Source organism: Bos indicus x Bos taurus, chromosome 25 (assembly GCF_003369695.1).
Source record: "Bos indicus x Bos taurus breed Angus x Brahman F1 hybrid chromosome 25, Bos_hybrid_MaternalHap_v2.0, whole genome shotgun sequence".
In the NCBI taxonomy this organism is placed as follows: Eukaryota; Metazoa; Chordata; class Mammalia; order Artiodactyla; family Bovidae; genus Bos; species Bos indicus x Bos taurus.
The window spans coordinates 4778071-4791592 of record NC_040100.1 but is presented as its reverse complement, the minus strand read 5'-3'; the positions used below and the strand labels follow the sequence as shown (position 1 = coordinate 4791592).

The 13522-nt window shown below is 48.4% G+C and overlaps 1 long non-coding RNA gene across 1 annotated transcript; it reads right to left on the bottom strand.

Moving 5' to 3' along the window:
- Positions 1-2123: 2123 nt before the first annotated feature.
- Positions 2124-4052, bottom strand: LOC113883588. The gene is made up of 2 exons (XR_003508689.1): positions 3511-4052; positions 2124-2346 (listed from the first exon to the last, which is right to left on the bottom strand). It is a non-coding gene; the product is annotated as an uncharacterized LOC113883588 (long non-coding RNA).
- Positions 4053-13522: the final 9470 nt, after the last annotated feature.

The following is a 13522-nucleotide window of genomic DNA, read 5'->3' as shown; positions in this document are numbered from 1 at the left end:
ACACAGAAGGCCCCGGGGCCGGGGCCATTGCGGGCAGAAGGCCGGGAGGAGTGGGGCAGGGTGGGCCGCGGGGGCATAGAATGCGGCCTCACAATCCAGGGTTCTCAGGTTCTGAGCCTGCAGTCGCCACCGCTGGGAAGAAGCCACAGTCCGGATTCCACCTCTGGCAGCTGGGGCACTCAGAGAGGAGCCCGTTTAATACCACTGTCCAGGGGATTCTTGATAAAAGCCACGACTTAGGAGTGGTATTCTTGCCTGGAGACTTCCGTGGACAGAGGAGCCTGGCGGGCTACGGTCCAGGGGGTCGCCAAGAGTCAGACAAGACTGAGCAACTAACAAAACGAGTGGTAGGGGCTTCCCCAGTGGCTATGCCAACGCAGGAGACGTGGGTTCGATCCCTGCGTTGGGAAGATCTCCTGGAGAAGGAAACAGCAACCCACTCCAGTACTCTTGCCTGGCAAATCCCATGGACTGAGGAGCCTGGCAGGCTACAGTCCAGGGGGTCACAGAAGAGTCTCGGCGACTAAGCAGCAGAAGCAGCCCAAGCCCCAGAGCAGCCAGGTGAGGACCCAAGGGGGCAGGCTCTCCCGTCCCCCAGGGCGGAGGGGAGGACTGTCAGCAAGCAGAGCGCTGAGGCCCCAGGAAGCAGGCGCCCCTCGAATGGGTCCGCCGCTCCCTACTTTGCTTCCGTGGTGGCTCCCCTTGCTTTCTGAGGACAAGTTCCTTCCCAGTTTCCAGGGACACCCAAGGAAAGGACGGGGGTTCTGCAGCTCCGCCAGGAGGAAGGGCCCAGGGTCTGTGCGTGGAGCCAGAGAGGAGCCCAGAGGCGTGCCCCGTGATCACGACCATCAGTACTTTCAGCTGCTGCCGCGAACAGTGCTAACAGGTGTGGCCACGTGAAGGGCTCCGGGGCTCCCCGCGGGCTGCCCTGCCGGAGGAACCCGCTTCCAAGGCTGGGCTTTCCCTGCAGGTCACACGATTACAGTCAGCTGACCTGGACGCTGCAGCATAGGACTGGGTCTTTGGTGCCTCCCACTAAGTAGCCCTCACCTCTCATTTAGAAGAGGCGCCCTTTCCTAAAACGGTCTCCTTCTGTCTTCCTACCTGGCGGAACCAGGGCCTGTAGCCTGTTGCAGGTGTTAACGGTGTGGTTTCTCTTTTAAAGGGGACACAGCCTGCTCTTCCATCTCGGAGCTGCGTGTCCTGGCCCACTAAGGAGGAGCCCACTTGTGACTCAGTTTCCTCACCTGTAAAATGCGGTCAGTCAGTTCAGTTGCCCAGTCGTGTCCAGCTCTTTGCGACCCCGTGGACTACAGCACAGCAGGCCTCCCTGTCCATCACCAACTCCCCGAGCTTGCTCAAACTCACGTCCATTGAGTCGGTGATGCCATCCAGCCATCTCCTCTGTTGTCCCCTTATCCTCCCACCTTCAATCTTCCCCAGCATCAGGGTCTTTTCCGATGAATAGGCTCTTCACATCAGGTGGCCAAGGCATTGGAGCCTCAGCTTCAGCATCAGTCCTTCCAATAAACACCCAGGACTGATCTCCTTTAGGATGGACTGGTTGGATCTCCTTGCAGTCCCAGGGACTCCCAAGTAAAATGAGGTACTGCATCGGATCTCTGTGAGGGGACATGGCTGAGTGGGCGGCCGTCAGCGGAGTGTGGGGCTGCCTCGGAGCCCAGGCGCTGCTGGGGGCCCCGCGCGGACGTGGCACACACAGCACTGACCGCGGGTGCGGCCCGCCCACCCCCCCGCCCCAGAAGTTTTGGCGAGTGGTTTAAGGTGGGAATTGTCATCGCTCTTGTTACATGTATATGCGAGGCTTCCCAAGTGGCTCAGTGGTAAAGAATCTGCCTGCAATGCAGGAGGCTCAGGAGATGTGGGTTCGATCCCTGGGTCGCGAAGATCCCCTGGAGAAGGAAATGGCCACCCACTCCAGTATTCTTGCCTGGAGAATCCCATGGACAGAGGAGCCTGGTGGGCTGCAGTCCATGGGGTCACAAAGAGTTGGATAAGACTTAGCGACTAAAGAAAAACATGCATGCATGTAATTTGACAAGGGTTGACTTTTTCCCCACATGGGCTCACCTTTCTGTTTTGTTGTGCAATTTGCTTTTTTCCCTGGAGAGCTTGGCTCCTCCTCCGAGATCCCATGATCTCCATCCTCCGTCTGACCAGTGTGTATGCCCCTGCTCGTTGAAAGGCCAGGCCCCCCTCAGATCAGACTGCAGTCTCCTTTCCCTTGTTGATGATTTCCCAGGACTGCCCATGCGCCGTGCACTCTGTTGAACTCAATTCATGTTCAGTGAACCAGATTTTACAAATCTCTCTTTTTTGGCACATCTAAATAACAATTACAAATACATTAAAGTAGTTCTCTTATTAAACAATGTAACCTGCAGTTATAAGTGTGGCATGGTTAGATTCTTTTGAATATTGCAAACACCTCAGACAACAAATAAAGCATATATTAATGCAATGATTACCAAGCCAACCTCTTACCCCAAGTAGCAACATCATGGATTTAACTAACATCTTCATTATTCCCTCTCTTTTTTTTTCAAATACCTTTTTCAGGTTACAGCTATATTTATTTTGATACTTTTCCAGGACTGAAGCCCCCAGAGAAGAGGAACACCATCTCTCATCAGCTGGATTAAGGCATTTTGGTTATAGATGGAGGAATTCCTGGATGCAGCCGGATCTGGACTGCTCTTCCCAGGGCCATCAGACTAAAGATGCTGTTTATAAGTAAACATCATTTGCTGCATCGATCAGATTTGAAAGCTCAAACCCTTCACTTAGGTTTCAGTCCTTTTCCAGCTTGTTTCTCCCCTAAAACGATGCCATCTGTAGTCCTGCTTGATGGTATTCTGTAACTTCTTATAGAAAAAGCCAAGCGAAATTCTTGGGCCATTACATAATCCATCTCTGGGTTTTTATGTTTGACCAACGCAGTCCTGTCATTATGAATTAGTGACTTGACCTGTTAGCGTTATTAAAGACTTATGTTTGCTCTGTTAGTATTGTGTGAAAATTAACAAGGCTGCCTAATTAAATGAAGGGTTGAGTCCGCCTGGACACCTGGGGAGACGGCTGCAGGATCTGGGAGCACCCTGCTGAGCCCACCCCTTCCCTGGCTGCTCTGTGTGAGTGCTAGGGCAGACCCCTCCTGCTTCTCAAGTGACCACCAGTGTGGACACTTCCCGCTTTCTGGGGGGCCAGTGGCTTTGTCCCTTGGTCCATGCGGTTACTGGTTTCTACTTCGACAGAAACAAGTAAGCAGCATCACTTTATAATGCGAGGAGGACAGCACAGCTCTATGCTAGCAGCTGCCCCCTGGATTAGCTTTCTGTGCTGCCCAACAGAAGACCACAGACTTAGCAGCTGAACACAGCACCCCATCAATGGTCTCACAGTTCTCGGGGTCAGGAGTCTGGGCTCAACTTCACTGGTCATCTGCTCGGGAGTCTCACAAGTTTGCGATCGACTGGGCTGCAATCTTACCTGGAGGTCTAAGTGAGAATGATCTACTCTCAGTCCATGCAAGCTGCCAGCCGGATTCACTTCTTGGAAGCTGCTGATGGAGGGCACCGGCTTCTTGACTGTGGGCCGCCCTTGGATTTAGAGGCTGCCCATGGTCCCCCAGGGGCTGCTCACAGCCTGGCTATTTGCTTCCACAAGGCCATCAGGAGAGAGAGTTTCTTGCCTCCAAGAGTGAAGTCCCTCTGCAAAGGGCTTTTACATAAATAAGCCAAGCTCACCCAGGATAATCTTCATTCTGAATAACTCAAGACTCAACTGATGTGGTATTGGAATTACACCTGCAAAATCCCTTTCTCTTTGCGTTATTCTGCCAGCTAGAAGGTTGTTACATGTCAGCCCCCATTCCAGGGAAGGGGTTTTATGGGGGGAGGGGCAGAGACCTCAGGGACCACCCTGAGTAGACGGTGAAATCAGTGAGAGCTAAACACAGTCTATCACTCTCCCAGCTGCCCAGGTGGCACCAGTGTAAAGAACCCTCCTGCTAACGCAGGGGACAAGAGAGACCTGGGTTTGATCCATGTGTTGGGAAGATCCGCTGGTGGAGGGCATGGCAACTCACTCCAGTATAGTGTCCTTGCCTGGAGAATCCCCGTGGCCAGAGAAGCCTGGCGGGCTACAGTCCATGGGGTCTCAGAATCTGACATGACCGAAGCGACTTAGCATGCACACAGACACATTACTCCTCCACTTCTGTGTTACAACCACCCTTGTGCACCCTTCACAGTAACGGGTCCCTGCAGAGCATCAGTATGAGCTCATAGGTTCGCCATGGCCCCAGAGGCCACCTCCCTCTAGGCCGTCTTTGCCCTGGCTACAGTCAGCTGGCCAAAGTCCCTGCTTCCGGGCCTTTGCACTTGACGATCGTTTTGTCCACTTCCCTCCCCCGCATCCTCACACCTTCACTGTATCCTGGCCTTGGCTAAACTACCGCCCCATCAGAGAAACCCTAATGCCCTGAAAGCCACACTACACCCCTCCTGATCAGATGGCCCCCGGAGCTCCCAGGGGCCCTTGGCTTCTGCCTGTTTTCTGAACTTGGTTTGGCAGCCCGGTGCGGACTCCACAAGCTAAACAAAACCCGTCACCAGGGATCCTCTTTTATGGTTTGGTTTGTGACCCAAGAATCCTGAGCGGCCGTGTGAACGTGGGCAAATTACTCTCCCTCGGGGAACCCAAGGATGCTGTCAGGCAGGGCTCAGGGGCTGTGTGAACTCAGAGGACCTTCCTCTTTCCCCAAGAGAAGTACCTGCAAAGGATGGGGTTCACTTGGGCTCAGTTTTTTGAGGATGACAATGAGATACATGCCTATAATATTTGCTAACTTGGCTTCAGGTCCTTATTTTCAAGCCACATTTGGGATAAATTATTATCTTGAAAAAACTTTTCTCGCTCTTACTTTTCTGGAAATGACTTTTAACTCAAGCTTCTCGTCATCTTCAACGTTGGTGTCACTGTGACCCCAGAGTTCTCTCTCTGCCTCAGATTCCCAGCTCACCTCGTCTTGTCTTATCTTCTGGACTGTTCCAGCTATGGCCTTTTTAAAAATCACGTGTGGGGGACTTCCTTAGTGGCCCAGTGGATAAGACTCCACCTCCCCAACGCATGGGACACAGATTTGATTCCACAAGCTGAGAGTGAGGCCAAAAGAAAAGAAAATCATGTGATGCTGTCATTGGTAAGTCATCCCACTCATGCAAAACTAGGACAGTCACTTTTACTACACATCCTTTTCAAAAAAGAAAAGGAAAAACCTTTTTAAATTGTAAAATATAAAACACAGAGAAAAATATAGAAGGTGTAAATGTGAATTATTTTAAAGCAAAACATGTAATCACCACATGGGTCAAGAACTGGAATGTTGGCAACAATCCCAAAGCCTCAGTATGTCCCTTTAGTGCCACCAAAGGCGTCTATATCCCGGTTGCTATGGTAACATTACGGTACTCACTGTCTTGATGCTTTGACCATTAAACGTACATCCTTCGATGTTATAATTAAGTTCTTGCCTATTTTTGAGTCTCACCTGTAAAAGGATCGTACAAGGCTCTCTGGGGCTCTGGCTTGTTTACTTGGCACGTGTTTAAGATTCACCCTCGTTGTTGCACTGTTGTGCTTCATTCTGTTTTTGTTGTTACCAATAATATCCCAAATATGAATAAATAGGCCACATTTATTCATCCATTCTACTGGTGATGGACACTCGGGCCGTGCCAGACACGGCTGCTGAGAACGCTCTTGCACCCGCTCCTGCTGTGTGTACGATCTAAGGCGATACTGTCCCCGGGCCAGTCCCAGCTTCGGCGTCAGAGATAAGTGATGATGTCAGACCAATTTCCCCAGTGACAGCGTCAGCCCACAGTTCCATGTGGCCTTCCTGGGGGGGTGTCTCATTGTGGGTTTTATCTGCATGTCTCTGCTTGCTGAGGTCGAGCACTTTTCCCTACATTTACTGACCATCCATATTTCCCCCTTTTTTTTTTCTTAAAAGTTGATTCGAGTCCTTTGCTTTTTTTTTTAAGTGTTTGTCTCGTTCATACTGACTGACAGGCATTGTTTTGATAATCTAGATCTTGGCTCTTTGTTGGCAACAGGTGTTGCAAATATCTTCTCCTGCTTGGTGGTTTGCCATTTGGGGGTTTGTTTGTTTGTTAATGCTATGCTATGCTAAGTCGCTTCAGTCGTGTCAGACCCTGTGCGACCCCATAGACGGCAGCCCACCAGGCTCCCCCGTCCCTGAGATTCTCCAGGCAAGAACACTGGACTGGGTTGCCATTTCATTCTCCAATGCATGAAAGTGAAAAGTGAAAGTGAAGTCGCTCAGTCGTGTCCGACTCTTAGCGACCCCAGGGACTGCAGCCTTCCAGGCTCCTCCGTCCATGGGATTTTCCAGGCAAGAGTACTGGAGTGGGTTGCCTTGTTTGTTAATATTTTATTTATTTAAAAACTTTTAATTTTATATTGGAGTATAGCTGATTAACAATGCTGTGATAGTTTCAGGTGAACAGCAAAGGGACTCACCCATACACGTATCCACTCTCCCCTAAACTCCCTTCCCATCCAGGCTGCTACATAACATTGAGCAGAGTTCTCTGTGCTATACAGTGGGACCTTGTTGGTTATCTATTTTAAATGTAACTGTGTATATGTCGATCTCAAGGTGGTTTGCCTTTTCACCCTCTTAATGATCAACAGAAGTTTTCGATTTTAAAGTACTTGAAGGGGGAGAGACAAACTGGGAGATTGGGACTGACATACACACACTACTACATGTGAAGCAGAGAACTAATAAGAACCTACTGTATAGCACAGGGAAGTCTACGCAATACTCTCTAATGTCCTGTATGGGAGAGAATCTAAAAAAGAGTGGATGTATGTGTATGTGTGTGTGTGTGTATATATATGTCATGCCCGGTGGGGCCACCCAAGACGGGCGGGCATGGTGGAGAGGTCTGACACAGTGTGGTCCACTGGAGAAGGGAATGGCAAACCACTTCAGTATTCTTGCCTTGAGAACCCCATGAACAGTATGAAAAGGCAAAATGATAGGATACTGAAAGAGGAACTCCCCAGGTCGGTAGGTGCCCAATATGCTACTGGAGATCAGTGGAGAAATAACTCCAGAAAGAATGAAGGGATAGAGCCAAAGCAAAAACAATACCCAGTTGTGGATGTGACTGGTGATAGAAGCAAGGTCTGATGCTGTAAAGAGCAATATTGCATAGGAACCTGGAATGTCAGGTCCATGAATCAAGGCAAACTGGAAGTGGTCAAACGAGACGGCAAGAGTGAACGTCGACATTCTAGGAATCAGCGAACTGAAATGGACTGGAATGGGTGAATTTAACTCAGATGACCATTATATCTACCACTGTGGGCAGGAATCCTTTAGAAGAAATGGAGTAGCCATCATGGTCAACAAAAGAGTCCGAAATGCAGTACTTGGATGCAATCTCAAAAACGACAGAATGATCTCTGTTCGTTTCCAAGGCAAACTATTCAATATCACAGTAATCCAAGTCTATGCCCCAAACAGTAACGCTGAAGAAGCTGAAGTTGAACGGTTCTATGAAGATCTACAAGACCTTTTAGAACTAACACCCAAAAAAGATGTCCTTTTCATTATAGAGGACTGGAATGCAAAAGTAGGAAGTCACAAACCAGCTGGAGTAACAGGCAAATTTGGCCTTGGAATACGGAATGAAGCAGGGCAAAGACTAATAGAGTTTTGCCAAGAAAATGCACTGGTCATAGCAAACACCCTCTTCCAACAACACAAGAGAAGACTCTACACATGGACATCACCAGATGGTCAACACCGAAATCAGACTGATTATGTTCTTTGCAGCCAAAGATGGAGAAGCTCTATACAGTCAACAAAAACAAGACCAGGAGCTGACTGTGGCTCAAATCATGAACTCCTTATTGCCGAATTCAGACTTAAATTGAAGAAAGTAGGGAAAACCACTAGACCATTCAGGTATGGCCTAAATCAAATCCCTTATGATTATACAGTGGAAGTGAGAAATAGATTTAAGGGACTAGATCTGATAGATAGAGTGCCTGATGAACTATGGACGGAGGTTCATGACATTGTACAGGAGACAGGGATCAAGACCATCCCCATGGAAAAGAAATGCAAAAAAGCAAAATGGCTGTCTGGGGAGGCCTTACAAATAGCTGTGAAAAGAAGAGAAGCGAAAAGCAAAGAAGAAAAGGAAAGATATAAGCATCTGAATGCAGAGTTCCAAAGAATAGCAAGAAGAGATAAGAAAGCCTTCCTCAGCGATCAATGCAAAGAAATAGAGGAAAACAACAGAATGGGAAAGACTAGAGATCCCTTCAAGAAAATTAGAGATACCAAGGGAACATTTCATGCAAAGATGGGCTTGATAAAGGACAGAAATGGTATGGACCTAACAGAAGCAGAAGATATTAAGAAGAGGTGGCAAGAATACACAGAAGAACTGTACAAAAAAGATCTTCACGACCCAGATAATCACGATGGTGTGATCACTAATCTAGAGCTAGACATCCTGGAATGTGAAGTCAAGTGGGCCTTAGAAAGCATCACTACGAACAAAGCTAGTGGAGGTGATGGAATTCCAGTTGAGCTATTTCAAATCCTGAAAGATGATGCTGTGAAAGTGCTGCACTCAATATGCCAGCAAATTTGGAAAACTCAGCAGTGGCCACAGGACTGGAAAAGGTCAGTTTTCATTCCAATCCCAAAGAAAGGCAATGCCAAAGAATGCTCAAACGACCGCACAACTGCACTCATCTCACACGCTAGTAAAGTAATGCTCAAAATTCTCCAAGCCAGGCTTCAGCAATACGTGAACCATGAACTTCCAGATGTTCAAGCTGGTTTTAGAAAAGGCAGAGGAACCAGAGATCAAATTGCCAATATCTGCTGAATCACGGAAAAAGCAAGAGAGTTCCAGAAAAACATCTATTTCTGCTTTATTGACTATGCCAAAGCCTTTGACTGTGTGGATCACAATAAACTGTGGAAAATTCTGAAAGAGATGGGAATACCAGACCACCTGATCTGCCTCTTGAGAAATGTGTATGCAGGTCAGGAAGCAACAGTTAGAACTGGACATGGAACAAGAGACTGGTTCCAAATAGGAAAAGGAGTACATCAAGGCTGTATATTGTCACCCTGTTTATTTAACTTCTATGCAGAGTACATCATGAGAAACGCTGGGCTGGAAGAAGCACAAGCTGGAATCAAGATTGCTGGGAGAAATATCAATAACCTCAGGTATGCACATGACACCACCCTTATGGCAGAAAGTGAAGAGGAACTAAAAAGCCTCTTGATGAAAGTGAAAGAGGAAAGTGAAAAAGTTGGCTTAAAGCTCAACATTCAGAAAATGAAGATCATGGCATCCGGTCCCACCACTTCATGGGAAATAGATGGGGAAACAGTGGAAACAGTGTCAGACTTTATTTTTTGGGGTTCCAAAATCACTGCAGATGGTGACTGCAGCCATGAAATTAAACAATGCTTACTCCTTGGAAGAAAAGTTATGACCAACCTAGATAGCATATTGAAAAGCAGAGACATTTCTTTGCCAAAAAAGGTCCATCTAGTCAAGGCTAAGGTTTTTCCAGTGGTCATGTATGGATGTGAGAGTTGGACTGTGAAGAAAGCTGAGCACCGAAGAATTGATGCTTTTGAACTGTGGTGTTGGAGAAGACTCTTGAGAGTCCCTTGGACTGCAAGGAGATCCAACCAGTCCATTCTGAAGGAGATCAGCCCTGGAATTTCTTTGGAGGGAATGATGCTAAAGCTGAAACTCCAGTACTTTGGCCACCTCATGCGAAGAGTTGACTCATTGGAAAAGACTCTGATGCTGGGAGGGATTGGGGGCAGGAGGAGAAGGGGACGACAGAGGATGAGATGGCTGGATGGCATCACTGACTTGATGGACGTGAGTCTGAGTGAACTCCGGGAGTTGGTGATGGACAGGGAGGCCTGGCGTGCTGCGATTCTTGGGGTTGCAAAGAGTCAGACACGACTGAGCGACTGATCTGATCTGATCTGATCTAGCAACTAAATAACAAAGTTATTGAGTATATTAATTTTTTCCTTTAAGGTTGGTGCTTTTTGCATCTTTTGTTGAAATCCTCCCTTCCCCAAGATTGTTAGGATGTTCTCTTATACTGTCTTCATGATGCTTTGTTTGGTCTCGTACACTTGGCCCTGTGATTAGCGTGGTCACATCTCGGTGTGTGCCCCTTTTCTTAGCATCTGTCCCAATAAGCATCGCTTTTACTCTCAAAAGTAAAAGAATTTACTGCAGAATTTCCGGTAGAAATTCCTGTAGAATTTCCTTAAGCTTTTCTTCCAGGGTAGATGATACTTGTGGTGCTGGCCGTGGGCAGGGCTCCTCTTCTATGCTAGAGGGTTGCTGATGGGGTCTGGGATGGGAAACGCCACTCTGGAGTAGCTTAGTGAAAAACTTCGTCTGTAAATATCTTGACAATGAAGCACATTTTAGGTGCAACTGGTGTGCTGGGAAAATTATATTCCTGGAGTCAAATATACAGAACACACCTTTTTTATGCAGGTCTAACACAGATCGCGGTCTGGTTTTGAATATTCTGTGAGACTTTAGTGCCATTTGACTTCCCTGGTAGCTCAGAGGGTAAGGAGTCTGCCAGCAATGTGGGAGACCCGGGTTGGATCCCTGGGTGGGGAAGATCCCCTGGAGAAGGAAATGGCAACCCACTCCAGTATTCTTGCCTGGAAAATCTCATGGACGGACGAGCCTGGCAGGCTACAGTCCATGGGGTCCCAGAGAATCAGACACGACTGAGCGGCTTCACTTCACTTCACTTAGTGCCATGAGAAGCTCCTCAAACTGCTCCTGACCAGTAGGTGTCACCTGGTGGGGTACAGGGTGAAGCATAAGGCAAATGGAAGGTGGGCCCTGCCTGAAAGGCTTCTGGTGGAGAACAGATAAATATACAGACCTGTATTCCGACAGGTATATAAATATTAGGGACTTGAAGGTACGAGTGCAAGTTTATTTATTTGGCTGTGCTGGGTCTTAGTTGCGGCATGTGGGATCTAGTTCCCTGACCAGGGACCGAACCAGGGCCCCCTGCACTGGTGGGGAGTCTTAGCCACCAGACCACCAGGGAAGTCCCATGAGTGCAAGTTTTATGTTGTTTGTTGGAGTGTAGCTTATGTTAAGCATATTAACCTGGGCTTCTTGGTCCACTCCTGACCCTTGTACTTCACCACTGACCTCATCAGTTTACCCTCCTTAACCCTTGATTAGCTGCCTTTATACACCCAACTCAAATAAACCCCTACAGGTTACAGCCTTTTCTGCCTTCTCACCTATTTCTCTCTCCCCGATTGGACCTTTTCATCCAGATGAAGAGGTCTCTTGACCAATCTGAACCCCCAGTAGGGCCGGACACAGTGAGCACTCCTAAAATGTCTGTCACGTGAACGTTTGACTCGGCCGTGTTTACATGACTTTGCATGACTGGGTGGGGGTCAGGCAGCTGACAGTGACTGTCGCTGGCTCCAGGTTTAGCTCGCTGTTTGTTAGAAGTTGTGTAGGTTTTCTCTTAGATACAAAACATCCCCTCTTCACGTGAAGGCACGGGTGGCTGACGTTGGCTGTGTGAATCTGGACATGCACGTGAGCTGCACGTTCTACACAGTGTTTCTGCAAGTTTTTCTCTACCATAGATGGGGGAAATCCTACATTTTTAGCTGCTTTATCTCTTAAGTATCAAGTGAAAAACGAAAGTGTTGAAATCCATTTCATCAGCAGAGTAAAGGAAGGAGCTGTATGGCGTGGGCTGCCCCGGGGGCCAGCCAGCACTGGCTGAGTGGTGAGAAGGGGTTGTCAAGCTGAGGAGCGAGGCTGCCCAGGGTCCCGCCCCAGGAGCGCCGGTTTCATGGCCAACATATGACTGACTGGCTTTACAGAGGGAGGAACGACTGTAAGCAGAATTAAAGTGAAAAGACTGTGTTCTGCTTGTGAGTAAGCGTTTACTCCCAGTGAAAAATAATGTCCACAGAGAAAGGAAACATCAGTGGCTAACAAAGAGAAATGCCACTGCAGTTTAAGAACAACCTAAGCACCTCAGCTTAGCTCACGGTAGACAGCCTACCATGTCACGAGTGGGTGAAGACAGCCCCACACATTGCTGATGGGGGGGCTGAAATGCAGCCATGGGGTGAATGTGTGTGAGTCAGTTCTGCTAATCTCTGCCCTTTCGTTCAGGCTCTTCCAACATTTCTCAATGTATGAATTTACCCTTCTTTCTGGGGGACTGAGGGAGGGATATTCATTCCTTTATAAAAATCAAGTACCTACTGTGTGCTGAGCAATCATAAAGCCCTGGAAATTCCAACATAAGTAAGACAGGCACTCCCTCGGAGATCTCATGGTGCGGTCAGGGAGGCAGACGGGAAGACAAACAATTGGCATGTGACACAGGAGGGGCTAGAATGGAGAATGTGCAAAGTATGAGGGTGTAGACTCAGGTCTATTTTCCCTTGGTAAGATCTGACCTTTGATCTGAGACTTAAGGTGGCATGAGAATGGACAGTGGAAGAAGGAAGGTGGACAGGACGTGTGGGACAGCGGGGTCTGTGTGCAGGAAGCCGAGGGGTCTGATGGAGCAAGGGAGGGCCCGCATATGGAGCTCTACCAAGGCTCAAGCTGAAAGGTTCAGGGGAGCTGAGGCTACCACGGAAGGGGAAGCCAGGTGGGGGAAGCCATCGGGAAGAACCTCAGCTCTTTCCTATGGTTGATGGGCAACCGCTGGAGACATCCAGTCAGCCCATCCTGGCATCAGTCCAGCCATGCCTCTCTGCCCCAAACAGCAGAATATACACAGTAATGTCCACCATCCTGACAGGAGCTCTCTACCAATCATCTGGAAGGGTGCTGGATCCAGGGTTGTTTAGTCTAAAGTGTTTCTGGAACTCTCACAAAGCAGTGATACTAATGGCCAAGTTCACCAGCCCATTTACACAGAGATGATAATAACACTAGAAATATACGAGTCCTCACTGGGAGCCAGGCACTGCTGTAAGCGATCTATACACACTTCCTCACTTCATCCTCGGCACCACCCAAAGGTACAGATGATGATGTTTTCCCACTTTGTAGATAAGGATACAGGAGCTGAGTGACTCACATAGCAAGCGATGGACCTGGAATCTGAACCCCAGGGACAGAAGTGGCAAAGCTAGGATGGAGAAGAAACAGGAAATGAAAGTTGAGATTTTAAAAAGCAGAAACAAGAATGAGGATGATCAGTTGTGGTGAGGACAGAAAAATGCAGACCTCCTGACAGTAACTGAAAGGTCAGCTCTGCAAAGGCTGGAAGGACTGGGGAGTGGGGGTGGGGCTGGGGAGGAACACAGGTCCCCAGAAGATCCACTTGGCAGACCCTGAATCCAGGAAAAACGGCACGAACTCTGTCACAGCAC